General features: G+C 41.2%; 1 protein-coding gene across 2 annotated transcripts in view; it reads right to left on the bottom strand.

Moving 5' to 3' along the window:
* Positions 1-13,049, bottom strand: part of EPHA4 (EPH receptor A4) — a 158,725-nt gene that overhangs the window by 56,441 nt on the left and 89,235 nt on the right. The window lies entirely within an intron of this gene.

Here is a 13,049-nt window from a genome sequence, read left to right as displayed (position 1 = left end):
TAATATGATTAGCGGCAGGTCTAGCACATCAACAGCAACCCAAATACTATTTTAAAAACTTACCTCTTTGACTTATGGGCAAACATCAGAAGGTGCTATTTCTCTAACCATGCACACTATGGCTTTTGCTTTAATGCCAGCATTGCTTTCAAGCCATCCAGATTTGCCAGCAGTATTTTATTCTACCTCCATTAAACACAGAAGATAACTGTAGCAGATCCACGCCTCCAATTTACAGTTAAAGAGAATGATTGCTGGATTTTAAATTTTATTAGCTCTGCAGACCATTAAACTGCATCTCTCACAGCTGGAGCGACTGCCAATCCATTGTACACAAAGATGAGACATTCTCTTGGACCAAAATATAAGGCTTTGCTTAGGCAGGGAGTGGGCAGTGGGTGGGATTGAATCATGCCCTAGTTCCTTTACTGTTCTAGGTGATTAAATTCTGAATTATATAAGTCTCCAGGACAGTTCTCTCAAAATTCTTCACTCCTTTCTGATGCACTCTCATTAAAACGTAACTGTGGAAGAGCATGGTAGAAAACCCAAAGAAAAGAGTGAGAAGTTCTTGCTTTCCCACAGCCATTACATTGGCAGGTTAAGAACTGCCAGAAGGAAGCAATGTTGATAGGAACAGCTAGCATTTATATGGCATACATAATGGTCCTTAAGGTGAACCCAACAGTGGTAAAGAAATAAATGTAGAGGAGGAAGAAAGACATGAATGGATGACCCCATTCAACAGAATGCATTTTATTTGCTGGTTGCCTATGTCAAGAGGGAAATGGTGCAAGAACGGATTCAGATGAATCAAAGCCATGCTGTGAACTCTTAGAAGGTTACTGTTTGGTACTTCAACAGTGGGACTAGGAAACGTGCTTCGTCCTGATGCCCACATTGTCTTCTGGGCAACCGCCCAGCGGTGGAGGCAAGAGAAAAGGAGGAGGAACAATACATATGAATTTTATCTTTGTACAGTAAACTAGTTTCTACACACACCCCTCTCTGCGCCCCATGCAGGCAAGCAAAAGGCTTTATGCAATGAGTTCAATGCCACATTACAGGCACTGCAAAGCAGTGGTTTAAGAGGATGTGTGGCTTGGAGAGAGTCCTGAGGGCCAGGGAGAGAGTCTGGATGGGCTGCATTTGGGCCCCCGAGCCTGAGGTTTCCCCCATCCCTGCTCTACAGTATGTGGACAACGGGTAAAAACTGAGGTTAGACACACTCAGAACAGACCCACTGAAATAAAAGGCCTGGTCCATGTATTTTAGTGAGTGTACTATTATGACTAATGTTGGGTATCACACCATGAAAATTCCCCTACCCCACCACCCCTTTATAGCTGTTAAGGTGTCTGGAGAAATGGGTAAGTAGTAATGTAAGGTTTTACTTCCCCATATTGTTACAAGTGCTTTTAGTAGTAAGGAGGAAAGATATTTACATAGCTAGGACATGGTCCCCATTCATCTGCTGCCATTTCTAAATCATAACTAATCATAATTCCCTAGAAATAAGTAAAATGAATTATAGGGAGTCATTGAAGCCCACCTCTAAGCTTGGATAAACAAAACTGACATTGGAATAAACGCCACAAAAATACAAGGTGTGAAAAGAAAGCTGGTGTGTGTATGGTTGGTAATTTGATTAAATATAAATTTCAGCAATGTGGTTCCTAGAATGCATAAAGTTAGCCTTTTCTGTTGTGCCACGTAATGTTTTGATGGTGTTAATTTGAGTGCTCTTTGTTACGACTGAAAGCTATGGATACTTTTGTTCGCCCTGAAAACTCTTATACAAGAGGTGGGGGCTGCGAACGAATCTACGCCATTCTGGCCGGCTAATGAACTACAAACCTGTTCTTCACTTGAGGGACTGCCATAAAGAGCGAAAGGTCGGAAGGGGAGTGGGAGGCAATGTTGCTCAAGCCTCTTTCAGTTTACCACCCACAACTTTTTACCTGTAAATGGCTCTGTAATTGGATAGAGTCCATTCTCCTTCATCTGAAACCTGTACTTTCTATGGCAGCAAATTATAAACCATGTGAAGCACAGATGAGGGGAGAGAACTTCATTCTGTGCACTGCCTGGTTGTAAAAATAAAAGGAGGTCAGTTGAAAGCAGAGTCAGAAACTGGAGAAGGGTCTTTGAGCCTTGAAATGTGCAAGCACAAAATTAAAGTCCTACTTTAGGGTGTCAGCAGCAGCTTAAATTACAAGTTCCACATTTATTTCGGTTCACCCAGCATTTACTCACCTTTGGATTCCAACTCTGTGTTTTGAATGGGGGGGGGAGTTGCATTGTTTGATATTCTAAATGGCAATACACGAGAAGAGAAAGCTGCCAGCAAGATTTGGGATTCCTGTTGTGGGGTAAGGGTCAATGTTATTGTAAAATAATTTCGACCATGATTTTTAGAGCTCTTTTGAATTTCATTTTCTCAGGGCTGATTATAATGAGGATCAGGAAAGGGTTCTGGTTTGATTGTCAATTCAACACAGCGATCAGATTGCTCCAGGCTGATTTTCAGCATGTGATGCAGAATGGTTTCTGGAAAGCAACTGCCTGTCAGTGTAGACCAGGGTTTCCCATAAGTTGCGTCTCCAGCTGTTGACAGACTACAACTCCCATCATCCTTAGCTAGCAGGACTAGTGGTCACGGATGATGGGGATTGTAGTCCAAAACCAGCTGGAGACTCAAGTTTGTGAAACCCTGGCATAGACAGTACTGTACTAAACTAGATGGACCCAATGCCGTGGGGCTGATGGGAATTGTAGTCCAAAATATCTGGAAGGCACCAGGTTCACAAAGGCTGGTCTTAATAATATGTTATTGTTCTAATCATGAAAACCACTTTGGGAGCCTTGTTGGCTGAGGTACAAGGTAAAAGATGTGTTTAATAAATTGAATAAATAAATAAGCCACAGATTTTGTGTTTTCTGTCTTATAAGAGAACAGTATGTTTATCTATTATGATACTTTGGAGAGCCAATTTTTGAGTGTTTTATTTTAGTCTAATTTTCTCTGTCTCTCTTTTAAGAATAACAAGACTGATATATTCTAAATTAGTTCTGGGTAAGGGCAAAGCAGCCATTACTTACAATTAAAGTGACACACCTCTTCTAAAAGAATTGAAGGCAGCTTCCTCTAGAACAAATGGTCAGCAGATATATAATCAGGAAAAAAATGTTCAGATGTATTATTGGGGAAATCTTCCTCTTCCTCTGAGTTGCCTCAGAAAAACAATCAAGCTTTGGCATCTCTCCCTGTATAGTTTTTGTTTCATGCTTTATGCTTTTTCGCAGCTGTCCCTGTAGACTTCCCTTGTCACAACTCAATCATTTTGCCTTTGTTCAAAAAATCCTCTATCAAAATGTTCTTGCTTTGATCAAGGAGGAGAAAGCTATTCTTATTACTGTCCCATCAGTCCCAGCCAGCAAGGTCAATGGTTAGGGGTGGGTTGTAGGCCAACAATATCTAGAGGGCTACAGATGGTCTAAGCTCCTACGCTTTCTTCCATCCAGTCCCATCTCCAGCTAAAACAACTTCTTCCCTTCTTTATCCCATCTATCTTTATGCCCTCACAGATGAATCCTGTACATGTGTACTCAAGTCCACTTCATTTCAAAGTGGGTGCACTGTGTTCCATGACACCACCAAAAGCCTTGTGCTTTCTTGAACACCCTCTTGTCCTTAACTGCCTATAGACCTGTAATAGGACCCAGTATCAGAATGTGGACTGGGGCAGGGAGATGTTCACCATAAACCACAATGGTATGTTGATGATGCTATATAAAATAATGATAATAATATTCAAGCGGAGATAAATCTCCAAAACATCATAAGAACTGCTTTTACTTCTACAGCATCCATTTCAAAGCCCAAATTCAGTTCCAGAGACATTCTGATCGCTTTAAAAGTTACTGGCAGCTTCAACTGCAAATGAGTGCAAAACCAAATGTAAATTAAAACAAAGCAGAAGAGGAAAGGATTTGCGAGGATGCTGTATCCCCACTACGCGCAAGCCTCCCAAGGGGCTCATGCTGCGCAATTTCAGCATCGTGGTATTCAGGGCCAGCTGTAGATCTGACCCCCTGTCCAAGAAAGTGCTCTGCAGTGGACCCCTTCCTATACCCTTGAGCTGACCTGATGGCAGTACAGTGATACCTCTGGTTACGTACTTAATTCGTTCTGGAGGTCCATTCTTAACCTGAAACTGTTCTTAACCTGAAGCACCACTTTAATTAATGGGGCCTCCCGCTGCTGCCACGCCGCCACCGTGCAATTTCTGTTCTCATCCTGAAGCAAAGTTCTTAACCCGAGGTACTATTTCTGGGTTAGCGGAGTCTGCAACCTGAAGCGTATGTAACCCGAGTTACCACTGCAGAGGCTTACAGCTTTCATTTTAATTTCCCACAATGCCTCAAAGAAAGACTATGTCAGTGTTTTGTGGGGCATTAAAATGGCAGTTCTGCAAAACTAATCATCTAAGGCAGCACAGCTGTCCAAAAGTGCCATGTGTCGACACCAGCTCTGATGGTGTAAAAGAGATTATGTGGATTAACTACTGGCTTTGGGGGCTTGTTGGCCAGATTCTGCAATGGCTCTCAGAGAGAAAGAAGTATCTTCAGGTTCTTGAAACTAAGGAGATGCTCAGAAAGAATGTTCCTATGATGCAAGGGATTGAAGGACGAAATAGAATAGAGGGGAAAGGAAGGCTTGATTTTTATTTAAAAAAAGCTCATCTCAGTGAATAAAATGCTTTCCAAGTGCTGAAGCCTTTAAAAGAGCTTTCTCTCCCCTTCCAATAAAATGCACCAACTAGATGTTTATGCCCCTCTTACAGCTCTCTTGATTTACAAGGGCTGTATCATTCCGTATTGAAACAGACACGTCCGCAAATTTTATCCTCTTAATGCCTAAAGGAAGCTGGTGACATGTGAAAGCAAGTAGACTAAGTGAGCAATTTACAGCAGTGGGTAAAGATCAGACTGTATTTGACTCAAAACATGCCAGACAATGCCTACCCTGCGGAGTCTCGCAGTTTACGGCTTTTGCTACTCATCACTCTTAACAAACACTTTCTTTTTGAAGAGAAAATCACATGTCTTCCATTTGCCATTGAAGCCATATCTCTTTGTGCCCATTCCAACCTTCAGAGGACTTCTTTTGGTCCTTCCTTCCTCACTGTTTGCATAATTGCAGCCTTTCAAACTTTCAACATAGCAATGGCAGCACAAGGAGAGAGAAGGATGGCGGTGTGCTGCTGAAGCTATGCCCTGCAGAGCAACTATGAAATTCTAAAGGTAATTCGTCAGCCCTGCTGTCCCACAAAGGTTTTCCCCAACTCCCTTACCCCTGATTTCTTGAGAGATTAGAGGAGAGGCAATTCAGAACACAAAAAGTGATTCAGGTTTGCATACAGCATCTTGACGCACAAGAAAATTGAGATGTAGCTATCCGTTTTCAGCGCTGAGCTACGGATGGGAAACTCATTTAGGCCCGAGGACCATAGAGGATAAATGCAAGGGACTGTGGACAATTGCAAAGAGGCAATTATCGTTTGCAGTGGAACAGCATTAATCCACACAATGGGTGTAACCCAGAGAAAATTAGTTACACCCAAGCCCCATTGAAATGAATGGAAAAGCACACTTAAGTTCCATTGTTTTCAACAGAAATCAGCTTTCTCCAGATTTCTAACCAATCTGGGGCATGACATACTTTTCTCACTGGGACTGTCACTTTAGAATTGTTGTTTTTAAAAAGTAAATAATCTGTTAATAGTTGCTGCCACCATTCAAGCTTCATCAAGTTAGATGCTGGTAGCCCAAATTATATCAGCAGGAGGGCCATCTCAAGTTCAACTAATGCAGACTATCAGGTTCCAGCTGATTTCTGCATCTGTGTGACTAAAAAGGCATTGTGTCTAGGAAGAAAAATGTCTATCAATCAATAAAAGATTTAAAGAGAGAATTGTTTTTCATACTCTGAAAGCAGTTCAGTATCTCAGTAACAATGAGGACCAGAAACTTGCATTTCTTTTCATCAAAGTTGACCCATAAAAATCTAAAATGCATCTGCAGACATTATGTTTATGTCTTTTGTTGACTGATTTTCATTGCCATGTTAAGCAAATGTCTTACGTATATAACTTGATAAACTGAATAGATAATACAAAAAGCATGCTTTGTTAACGAAAGGATCATTTCTTTATAACTTATGGACTTCATCTGCTCTTAGTGCGACTAACATTGGATGCAACCTACACTGTCCCTGAAAACATTTCACGTTGTGTAGTAAATTTTCACAAAGACTGAAATGCATTTGTGTCCCTGCCATCTCTTCTCATAGAGGTATGTGAGAGATGTAACCAACAGGATGCTGTGAAAACAGAAATGATTTTCCTCTCTATAAAGAATAAAACCAATATATTTTAATATAAAATAGTCAAGTGTATTTAATTCTGCTTTGTCCATTCCTCTTCCCTCTGAAATCATTCTTATAACAATATCCAATGTTGGAACATAATTACATCCAAGTGGAAGGCTTTAAGGACAAAAAACAAAGCAGTGTGTGTTTTGCACAGGACCTTTTCCCATATGGAGTGTTCTGAACTAATAATGGCCAAAAGGCATAAACTATGTACATATGGCCTGGTTTGCTATTTTCCCTCTTTGGAATGTATTCAAGAGAGAGGCATAAAAACACTATAAATGTCTGATAGTGATTAAGATATTTTCCCCCTCTCCCCTTTACAAGAGCTCTGCAACCTAGTGCTCCAATGACCAAGAAGGCTACTAAATCAAAGGCCGAGAATGCCAGTGCTTGAATTTAGTAATGAAGGAAGATTACATTAATCTAAACAGACTGCATGAAATCTTCCGAGTGCACGCAGATAGCAACCATACATTTGCATGATTTGTTTGGGCAGGGGGAAACCCCACCAGAGCTTTCTCGTATTGAAAAAAAAGAAAGAAAGGGGAGGGGAGAGAAAGACACACACGCACACGAAAACAAAACAAAAATAAAACACCCCAGCCAAACTCTCTACACACCAGTTCACACGGATTTAAATCTCCTGTGACATATCTCGGTGAAAAGAGTCACGTCTGCTAGAAAGCTCAGCATTGTGACATCCCTCAAAACGTTGCCACTTTGATTGCAGACTGCGGTAGGCGCGCGCTACAGCTCTCCGTGAGCCAATGCAAACCTGTGCAAACAGACAACGCTCCCGATTCTCCAGATACACAACCAGCGACAACTGTGTTCGGTTCAATAAGGCTTCTACCAGAAGGGCACCGCAAGGACCGGCCTCCCCATGAGGGACAGTTTCTAAACAAAGAGCTTGTTGGTCCCCTTCATCGCCTTACGTATGAATGTATCTGACAGTCCTTTTCTGCTTCCCTCCACAGCTAAAGCTTAACAATTCAATATGGGAGAGCGAGGCTGGGCTAGCGTTCTCATCCATGGATATAATCAGGTCAGCTTCGTACTCTGCTTCTTGAATCATGAGTCAGTGGAGCAATGCAGGGACTTAGAAGCAGGCTATGTTTATTTGTGCTACACTGCATGGCATTTTAATTAGTAACTCGGCGGATTTAAAACCTCTGAATGGACACACAGGGGCAGTTGTGTAGCCCAGCTTTTGTGCTCTCATTCTTGGAGGAAAAATCCTGTTTGAGGACACCAGCAGGGGGTTAATAGAAGCTTTGATAAAGTTCTCTGAATCCTTTTATTGTTGCTCAACTGCAGACTGGACTCTGGTGTCTTTCTGTTATTCTGTTATTGTTATCTCTTAGGAGATAACAATTAATTTTACTCAGTTTGGAGGAGATGGCTAGGGAGGGGGGGGAAAGCCCCCTGAACATGTGGGAGCTGTGAGGGAAGAGGTGCAATTGCAGCTGGGAAACTCATCTGGACTGGAACAGAAATTACGGAGCAGACTGGCCTTCACTTACACTTCGCAGGGCTATTACGGATCAGGCCCTACTGAACTCGCTGAAATGTTGCCCTGAGGTGGAAATATAAAACGGACAGGGACACAGCAACAACAGAGAGTTGTTTTCTGTACACTTTTGGTCACATTTTGAAAGAGAACTGACCATTTTCTGTGGGAAATGAAATTCATTGTCACTCGGTAGTAAAGTACCATATTTTTCGCACTATAAGATGCACCAGAACACAGGACGCACCTAGTTTTTGGAGGAGGAAAACAAGAAAAAAAAATTTCTGAATCTCAGAACAGCAAAAGGGATCGCTGCGCAGTGAAAGCAGCAATCCCTCTTGGTGTTCTGGCTTCTGGGATAGCTGCGCAGCCTGCATTCACTCCATAAGATGCACACGCATTTCCCCTTACTTTTTAGGAGGGAAAAAGTGAGTCTTATAGAGCAAAAAATACGGTATTTTACATGGGTAAGAAGCACAAATTCTTGCTTCTTCCTACATTCACAGCTGGGAGGAAATGCTGCACTGACTACGTGATGTTGAAACTATTAATGCATCTATCCTGCCCCAACTACGAATGGAGGAAAAAGTAAGAATTTGTGCTACTCACCCGTGTAAAATAATAGAAGCCACTTTGCTATGGAGTGACAGTGAATTTCATTTCCCTGAGAAAACAGTCAGATCTCACTCAAAATGTGACCAAGTGCGTACTTAAACATCGTAATCACCTCTTGTCACTACAGAGTAGACTACTTTCTCCTAAGTTGTTCAATGAACCCTGAAGCTGGTGATTTACTAAGGGTTGCTGAAGCCTTTTCTGTGCCGTGCCGACGGAGTCTTACCCTCTTGTTGAATACAAATTCATGGAAATGGGTGGTACAGCTGCTTTGCCAAGAAGCAGGCAGTTGTTGTTTGTATTATTTCTCGGTGTAAAAAACGTAATCGCTTTAAAATAATAAATCTAACCCCTCCCAATGGTAGATTTCCCTCTTTGTTTTGTTTCGAGTTGGCTGCATGTATGCACAGTCTTATTAGCACGTCTAATGCACATGAACAAGGCTGGGTGCCAAAGGGAAAAAGGCAGCATAGAGAAGATATTTCCTACCACAGCACACTCTTTTTTAGGGGCATAATTAAAGGACCTTGGGCAGGAATTCTCAATTGATCAGAGCTGTTTATCTTTGAGATCCCTGGGAGTTTTCTTCCCAAGCACACATGACGGACAAATGAAAGGCATCTTTTAGCTAACCATTCATTTCAGTAGCATCTCAGAAACAATTCAATGCGATGATTAATTTTTCTACTCTCTGGTTCTCCTGCCACATTTAGACTTCTAAGTCCTGTGGTTTCCCCACTTTTAAAAAAAATTGTTTTCCTTTTCAAAACTCTTTGTACGGTATACGATAAATCATTAAACCATCAAAAGAACAAAGACGGGATTATTATATATATTATATTATATATATATTCTGTCCACAATTTTAAACTGTTTAAAACACGAATTATTTATTTATTTTTAACCAAATAAATAAAGAAGGTCTGACATTTATGCAAAACAAGTTTCAAGACACACATATCCTTACACTCCTGACCACATTACATCTTCCAAATATTTAACCAGCTATGAACTGCTTCCCTTACTAGCTTTGAACTTCACATTCTCAACTGACTCCCATTGTAGAAACATCCTCTTTTTGGGGCACGCAGAAAGGCTAAAGCAGCCCTGCTGTGTCAAGTCTCTGTGCCATACATCTCAGGCTTGTCTCCTGCTGACAGCTCTTATTATCTTGGTTGACCAAGGTGCAGAACAATCAACCTTCCTGTGCAAAGTTCTCCTTCAGCCAAATACCAGGCTGCTTTCTGTACATTTGAAGGGTCAAGATGCCAATCACAGGAAGGAGGACGCCATGCTGGACTGAAACATGCCTGCACATCTTCTGTCCTTTGTTCAACTGCAGCCTCAAAGTTCAAACAAAAGCACCTTTCTGTCCGAATCCTCTCTGTGCGAATTTTGAACACCAGACAGATATTCTTGGTGGCTCCCTCACAATTACAAAACACCTTTCCCCTCTTGCTCTATTAATGTATGAACCTGAAGACTTCCTGAAAAGGCTTTAAGATTTTCTAGTTTGATCTGAGGTTCAACAGTAAGGGTTAGAGATTTTTGAAATTCTAAGCTTTATATAAATGCTTTTAAGTCATATAAAGTCACAAGGGCTGCTGTGGTATAAATGTAATAAATAGCTGAAGGGTGGGGTGGGGGTGGGGTTCTTCAGGATAATTTGTTTGTTCCTCATTCCCCAAAATATGTTGCTAGTTGCCTAGCTGAGATGCAAAAACATATATCTCATCTTCTCCTTCTCAAATATTTTCTCTCTTTTTGTTCTTTATATTGATTTTTATCTGACTGAAAACAAAACTGGATTTTCATTCCTTCCTGAGGCCTAAGACAGTAACAAGTGGAATGAGATTTAATTATTAAAAAATCTTTTTCCTTTCAGTTTTCTTTCTAGTTTTGTACCACCTAAAGAGATTATATGTTTTCAAAACTTTGTGTTGTAATTTTAGCTCTACTTTCTTTCTTTTCTAACTTTCTTTATTGCTAGATATCATTTTGAAACTTCTTAAATTACTGATTAAAAAGAGTATTGTTACTTTCCTTAAGCATTTTAGAAGGTGTGGATTAGAAACTGAATTACGTACATAAATAAGCTATTTTTGAAATCTATTCTTCATGCATAGAATTATGAGCTTGTATTGTGACAATCCTTCAAAACAAAGTTTTAGGAGTTCATATTGCAGATGAAAGGAATACTTTCTTACTTCGTAAATGATCCAGAAGCAATGAACCTCAATACTGTATATCAAACACAAACACATACTGCCATTATTTTCATATCATAATTATTGCCATTATTCACTTCATTACATGAAACAGGGGCAGCTATCTTGGCACACTTCAGATGTTATTTGCTCCCATCAGCCCCAGCAACATGGCCAATGGCAACAAGGCTGAAGGTCACTCTGCTGCTTTGGGGGCATCCCAAGGACCCACATGGCTCCGTAAAGCCTAGCAAATTGCCTCCCTGTTTGCTGACAGCATTGAGTGGACTGGATGGGGAAGAGCTGGCTGGCACAATGCTGCCAAGTAGATGAGGGCAAAGTCCCCTGATTCTAGCATGATATATGGAGTCCGAAAAGAGTTCATTCTTAAATACAGAAAGCCAAAATTTCCAGGATGGGGTAACACAGTCATGAGTAGGGTCTACTTCCACTTGCTCTTAGATTTCTGACACTGTAAATGACACATAATACGGTCCTCCCCGCCCCACCCAGCAAGGAACTCAAATTATGAGGGACCATTAAAAATACAGCTTCTCACACTTTTCTGTGGCTCTTCATTTTGGACAAAGCATCTCATTCAAGAGTTTCTGTCAATGCTCTAAAATCTTCATTGCCAGGCGACTGGGAATTTGCTCCTCTTGGGCCAGGGCACTGTACAACATCTGCAGTCTAATCAAAGCAGCATAACTGCTAGCCAGTAGGTGGAAGCTTGTGAGTACAGGATACAGAAATCCCACAGGACCTGGGTCTAGCCTTTAGATCTCAATCCCACCAGAAATAAGAATGACCTTGGCCCTTACTACTTTGAGAACTAAACATAATACTCATTAGTCTGACTTAGTTTCCTTTCACTGATTTCCTCACACACAGTAAACCAAACACTCACTCATCAACGTAAAGTCAAACAAGCATACATTAGGGAGGGGGGGAATAGCTCTCCAAACTATAAATGAGGTAAATAAAAATACTTTCTTCTCTTTTGTGAAAAGAAGGGAAAGGGACAAATTATTTGTGTGTGTGTGTTTTAAAATGCAGTTAAGCCTCGTTTTCAAAACCAGTGAATGAAACCTCCAAAATGTAAATATAACAGAAGGTGACACTGTCAGGTGGGATGCTTAGGATAAGGGAAATCACACCGTGAATTTGGATAACTAGGTATTTGGATGACAGAGGTCCAGGGGAGGAAACTTCTGCTGCAGTTGGCATGTGCTCAGCTGCCTCTCTTGACAAACTGGAGAAGATGATGAATGCGAGAGTCAATTAACTTTATTTTTGCATGAAAATGTAAATGCGTTTTTGCAGCTACTTAAAATAATTGTCCAACTGCATTTCATTTCAAGTGTGCATGCGTTATGGGCTAATTAGAAATACAGAGAGCAAGATGGCAGCCGAACCGAAAGGCCCTTCACTTTACTAGCCTTGGCAGCCTCAGCTATAACACTTGGAATCAAACTAAGGGCCATCTGATGCTTTTGATCTTCCCGTGCAACTTCCATCATTGTCAGCGTGAGCAGCGCAAAGTGACGCAGGGCATGGTATAGCAATGGATCCTCATTTGATACACATACGCTATTGCACAGTCTAAATCGGGCTGGCAGAACATAGAGAAGCGCTTTATGTGCATTTTCTGTGCTGTGTGGCACAATGCACACAGAATTCTAATCAGCATCTGAAAGCAAGCAGGGGCTTCCAAAGCACTACACCAAAATACCAAGCAAGAATTTGTTTTATTTTTCTAGAAAATCTTCCAGTGTTTGTGAGTTACCTGGAAGTAAGCACCCAAAGCCCTTTGGCTATTCTAATGTGTGTAGGGTTTTTGTGTGTGTGTTGTTGTTTTTATTTTATTTTTTTAAAAACCATTTAAAACAGCAAAACATTGACACTCCGCCCACTGCCCCACTTTCGCCTCAACCACTGTGCCTCAATTAGGAAAATCAAAGTGTGAATCCACTTCTCGTTCTCCATGACATCCTTGAAAATCTACCCTGCCTGCTGCTTGCGGAGGTTTAGCTTGGTGCTAGCTGCAATGAAACTCAAAACAGTATTTAGCTAGCAGAAGAATGTGTTCATTCTGATCTACTGGTTTGGCATTCTAGACCGTATCTGACAGGTCCAGAATGTTGGAGGCAAGCAGTACAGGATGACGGTGATTAACAATCTGGAGAGTGTGTGTGTGTGTGTGTGTGTGTGTGTGTGTGTGTGTGTAATATTGGGAGAGTATGTTGCCGGTCTCAGTCTCTTTCTGAAACGAAGGAGC

Source organism: Podarcis vaucheri (assembly GCF_965113315.1).
Source record: "Podarcis vaucheri genome assembly, chromosome: 5".
NCBI classification, from domain to species: Eukaryota; Metazoa; Chordata; class Lepidosauria; order Squamata; family Lacertidae; genus Podarcis; species Podarcis vaucheri.
Note: the sequence above shows the minus strand (reverse complement) of the source record. Positions and strands in the feature narration are given on the sequence as shown.